The following is a 5,416-nucleotide window of genomic DNA, read 5'->3' as shown; positions in this document are numbered from 1 at the left end:
TCAGGCCACCCTTTTGAGAATCTCAAGCATATGGACAAGGGGTCTGGGGGTCATGGTCTGGGCTTGTTTTCAGAATATATAATATTAGCCATATGACAATGTACTGAATGAATTTGCCTCAAAATTTGGTGTCATCCCAATTTTTCCAGACGTCCCTGCGCCTATGGAGGGAGCGGGACGCCCAATAACATAGTATTACGGCGTTGAAGGGGACTAGGACCAGCGTTATGATGCAGTCTGCCAGAACATCTCATCGCGCGCCGCGGATCGGCTGTATGAAAATAGTGATGCAGCTTGGGTGAGTTTTCCACCGGCAGGTCAGGTTCTGTGGCGCAGCTGCAATTGGTTTTGCAACGATATTGTGACTGCCTTCCGCGAATGGAGGGCGTGGTCAGGTTCGTGTTGCGTGGCGCCGCGGACGTATTTTCCTGGTCAGGCGTACCGCGATAATGTGGTTCGCCATAGGTCAGCGTAGGATCAGGACCGTCATAGCGTAACTCTGATTGGACGGAGGCGACCTTTAGCCATTGAAACAATCAGGTCAAAGCCAGAATTTGCTTGATTACGCCTTAGCGGAATATATTCCGACTTCCGATCAGAGCGCACCGGAATGGTGACAAGGACTCCGCGCAGCACAGTACAACCTCGCGTGGACCTCGATTCCGACTTGAGGCGTAAAGCTAGCTTTCAGAGGCGGCTCCGATACGATCGATTGGTGTGACAGCGGTTTAAAGGTCGTTTACTGATTTGGGGGTTCATAGTGGCCTGCATGTGTTATTCATTTTAGGAGCAAAATAGCTGCATGCGGCCGCGGCCAATCTGAGCGAGTAGTGACAGGCTGAACACGTTCTGCCGCTCGAGTTTCCATTCTGGTATGCACGCCAGCAATCAGGTTAATTCCGACCAGGACTCACACCGAAGATTCGAGGGAATCGATTCGAACCCGACTCAACGATAACATTGTACATTCCGGAAACGATGCCAACTCCATCCGGAAGCAAACGCAAGCCTGTTGAGAACTGCTGGTAGACATTACAAATTTGAGAACCGGCTACTCCGTTGAGTCCCAGGTGCGAGTCCCCTGAGTCCCCTGAGTTGAGTACCCCCTAGTGTGACGCCGCAGTCTAAAAGTCCAAATACCCGCTGGCGTGTTTGATGAACAAAATTGCTTGCTGCAGCACCGTCAGCCTGTCGTTAGCTTCGTTGCCTTATATGCATCGGCGCCCTGTGGACGGTTGGAGCCACGGATGCCAACACCGTACTTGCGGCGTCTGCTCGGGCGCCCCTTTCCACGGCCAAATGTGCACATGTGCAGGGCACCACCAACTAGCTAGGCGACTAGCTCGAAAGCGTTCCCTTTTACACCACTTCGAGCTCCTGCCAACATTGGGATGGATCTTCCTCCTCCGGAATGTTTTTGGTACCTAACTCGGCTCTTTCGCTCGCACACATGTATGTCGACCTTCGACAATAAACCAGGGCGGTCGCTCCGAGTAGGTTCCTTCATCAGCACACATACGAGCTCTCCTAACTGTTTTACGCGCTCTGAACACACTGCTGGGGGTGCGCGGTCAGTCAGGGCTCGGACGAGGTGTTGCCGTGCCTGGACACGCTTGATGATGGACGTTGACGTTTACGAACTTTTGTCAACTTCTCGTTCACAAAGTTCAAGGCTGCTCAAATTTCACATATATTTGTGTCGAACACGATTACTCGGTACGATTGAAAAGCGCACAAATATTCCAGAACCAGTGTTTTGTGTTCCGCCCCACTGCTGTGAACACGTGAAATTATAATACAGTACTGAAAAGACAACCACATGATCATGTGAATTTACGTGTCATATATGGCACACATTCCTGAGCAATGATTACCAGCCGTGTCCGGTCCTCCTGCCAGGACGAAAGGAAGACCGTGTTGCAGAGTATTCCAATAGCAATCAGCATTGCCTACAAATACTAAACATCAGGCACGACGAACGCGAACCTATTTGGCCAAGGGACACATATTCTCAATACATGTAAAATTATTTTAAAACCGTGCACAAACGATCACATGATTGCGTAAACCTGGTAAACCCTGATCAGAAAACAACAAAGCGTGGCCTAATACTGCGGCCCAATTATGTGGGCCCAATACAATGGCGACCCTACTACTATCGCAAACGGAAACGAACCTATTTAGCCAAGGAATTCTTTCTTAATGGAGAAAAGCACAGTTGGCATGGTGATCACATGATCACATCACATCACTTTTGGATGATCACACTTTGTATAAGTAATTTCAGATGCCTCTGGGCTAATCAGATGCAAGGCCATTGAACTGAAGGTACAACCGTCCGGCCAAATTCCGCTGCTTCGACTGATGACGTCACAAGTGTAATCGAACCATTGCGATGCATAGGCGATACACGCAAAATGTAGTTTAAAAAGTTTGATGAGCTAGTTTAAGACCGTAAGCCTGGATATATATTTGGCTTGTATGTAACACCACTATCTGTTCTTGCACCAGGTCATAATATTGGCCCAAAAGAGTATTTTTTCACGATCGATTGGCGTCGAAACTGAGCGCCTTTCCCCTGTAAGGCCGGGAGGCGAAATTCGAACCACCAAGTTTTCTCGGAAGTAATTGTATGATTTGTATACAACACACAGGAGCCAAAAGAGTTCACGGATGTCGCTTTAGGAGAATTTAACAATTACGCATAATAACAGGGGCGGTCAAGGTCAGGTCAAAGGTCTGCATAAGCCTTGCTAACATCAGTCTTACTGGTTCTGGGCGAACTTAAGCATGTCTCGTCTTAACATCGCGTTCGTTGGCTTTGTGAGGATGATGTGTTACTAAAATACTGATGCCATGACCCGTTCAGGTCAAGGTCATGGCACGGAAGATCGGCACGATAATTTGGTTACTCACGGGGTCAGTGCCTCAAAACATTTATTTACGTCCATTTTGCCTATAACGCATAAGAAATGTATATTAAGACTTGCAACTTTTTGGGTAAGTACAGCCAAGATGTAGGTGCAAGGTCAATATGAAAACACACATTGTCAACACAGCGTGAAATAAGCTAGTCCTGTCGCAGTTTTTAGAACACTTACGATTTTCATGACATCGCCTTAACCTCATATCGGATCATTCTAGTGCTGAATAAGAAAAATTGCCAGTCGATACGAAATTTTTCACCTCAGAAACCCTGCAGTGCACAGGACAGAATTATGACAACCCTAAACTTGCGTCATAAATAGCTACTTCTCCGATTATTTCCGGTTTGAAATGAAGATTTTCGAACATTTTTAAAAGGAAAAATTGTCGTTTGCAACACAATGAGTGTAAGGCAAAAGTGTATTATTGTGCTGGCAAACAAGGGGCCGCACACCGTACACAAAATGACATACAGAGCACTCGGCCACACATTTAATATCTTAACTATGGTAAAGACACTCAAGAGTAATCATAACAATTTGTGGCGAGGACCCAGAGTCCTTCTCAGCAACACGCAATAAAAGACTAGACCACCAACTGAGACAGTTTTCAGCAACCTTATTATACACAAGAACCAAGGGCTACCATACACTCAAACACTCACGTTAAACAAACACTCGCACACAAGTATCACAGTATCATAGTATATACAAGTATACAAGTGCACGCTAGCAGGCATCAGCTCTTGGGGCGGTGTCCTTATTCTACACAGCACAAACACGGGCACTAACCAAAAAGCCTAATCGGTGTTGCTATTCGAAGCAGCGGCACGAACACTTCTTAACATTATTAGCGACTCGCGGCATGCTGGCACAGCTGCTTGTCACGGCGTCTCTGCGCCGCGTCCCTGTCCTTCTGGCGGTTAAGCCAGCGCAGCCGGATGTGCAGCCGGGTGCTGGCCAACTTTCGAAGGATGCGCCCGTCAACGTCTTATTTTGCGTTGATGTGCTGCCTTCTGACGCCTCTACCGCAGCTCTCGTTGTTTCATCAGTCTTTGCAGGCTTTGGTGTCACTTGATGGTGCGTGTGATGAACGACGCCGATACGCTGATGGCTGACTTTTCACCGCCTCCCAAACCGAGCGGACTGCTGCCGGAGGAAAAGCTCAGTTAGATGATGCCAATACGGTAGTACATGCTGCTTAGATGAAGATACAATGAAACTTCATTGATATTTATTGCTCCCCCACTGCTTTACAGACAACTGTTAGATGAGACAGGCCTTGCTGGCATGCAATAAAAGTACATGATATGCAATAAACGTTCTTTAACAGGCACAAACGAGTGCTATTAATGTGCAGTGCAGGCATGAACAATTGCTTTATTTATTCTGCATATGAAAATTGTTTGCTGTCCGAAATCTATGTTTAATAACACAAAAGTATGGTGTTCATTCCAACACAAACACTGAAGCCAAAGAATACTCTGCACTTTCCAAAAACTTACTTTGGATGAGGCTCATGTTGAACTGATGGCTTCTTGTTCTTGCTGAGCAGACAGCAGACCTCCTTCCTCTCATGCCTCCCCCTTAAGCATCTGTCTCTGGGCATCTCCTCACAGGCCCTGGGAGATCAGAGCAAAACATGCTGTGTGTTGCCAGATAAGTTTGTCCTTTGAAGTGTCGGGAGAACATTCAGCCTGTACCATGCCCTTTGTAATGATTTCAATCTCACAGGAAGTCACTGGACATAAGTCCCCAGTTCCCAACTCGTCAAAGAACTGGGAACTCGATATCACCCAAAAATTACCGACCGACCTCCAACTTGCAAACGTCAGAATATTCAATACATACAATGTTTAACATTCTTTCCAATGTATGTTCGTGGAGATTATAAGGTCTTGGGGCTAAAAACACCAAGAATCATCCAAGTTTCAGACACTGATGCTGATGGTTAATAAGTAAAACATCAGCACAAAGCACTCAGACATAATATTAGTAATCCTCCCGACACCCTCCCCTAGACACCCTCTCCCCTTCCCCACACGCCATGAGAGCAAGCACCTATCCAAAAGAGAGACATGAGTTATGATACCGTGTTGGCTCGAGTCGTCAGACCAAAACCAAAATCCCAATTTCGCAACTCTGCACCTTACCTTTCTTCCGCCAACCTTACCTTTCTTTCTTTTTCAAATGACGCCACTTGACGCCCATTCATAGCAGGGCACACCAGGATGCGCACACTACCTATACATTTACTCGGCCCAATACCATGTTGGGTCCAGCTAGGTCAAATACTGGGACCTAAGACACTGGCCCCAGCTACCAACGTCAAGGCTGCGTAGATGAAACCAAGGCTACTAGAAAACTAACCTTGGGTGAAACCTAGGGCGCGTTCGGCCGGCAAATGATCTCGAAAAGTTGTCCGGGTTGTCAGTAAATTTTCCGAATTGGTATTCGGCACTGCTGACACGGAAAATCATCCCAGATAATTT

The 5,416-nt window shown here is 46.9% G+C and overlaps 1 long non-coding RNA gene across 1 annotated transcript; it reads right to left on the bottom strand.

The window, feature by feature from the left end:
* Positions 1 to 3,569: 3,569 nt before the first annotated feature.
* LOC119112566 (uncharacterized) lies at positions 3,570 to 5,193 on the bottom strand. The gene is made up of 3 exons (XR_005095746.1): positions 5,098 to 5,193; positions 4,430 to 4,546; positions 3,570 to 4,073 (listed from the first exon to the last, which is right to left on the bottom strand). It is a non-coding gene; the product is annotated as an uncharacterized LOC119112566 (long non-coding RNA).
* Positions 5,194 to 5,416: the final 223 nt, after the last annotated feature.

The sequence above is a fragment of the Pollicipes pollicipes genome, unplaced genomic scaffold (assembly GCF_011947565.3).
Source record: "Pollicipes pollicipes isolate AB1234 unplaced genomic scaffold, Ppol_2.1 Scaffold_2555;HRSCAF=2994_pilon_pilon_pilon, whole genome shotgun sequence".
NCBI lineage: Eukaryota > Metazoa > Arthropoda > Thecostraca > Pollicipedomorpha > Pollicipedidae > Pollicipes > Pollicipes pollicipes.
Note: the sequence above shows the minus strand (reverse complement) of the source record. Positions and strands in the feature narration are given on the sequence as shown.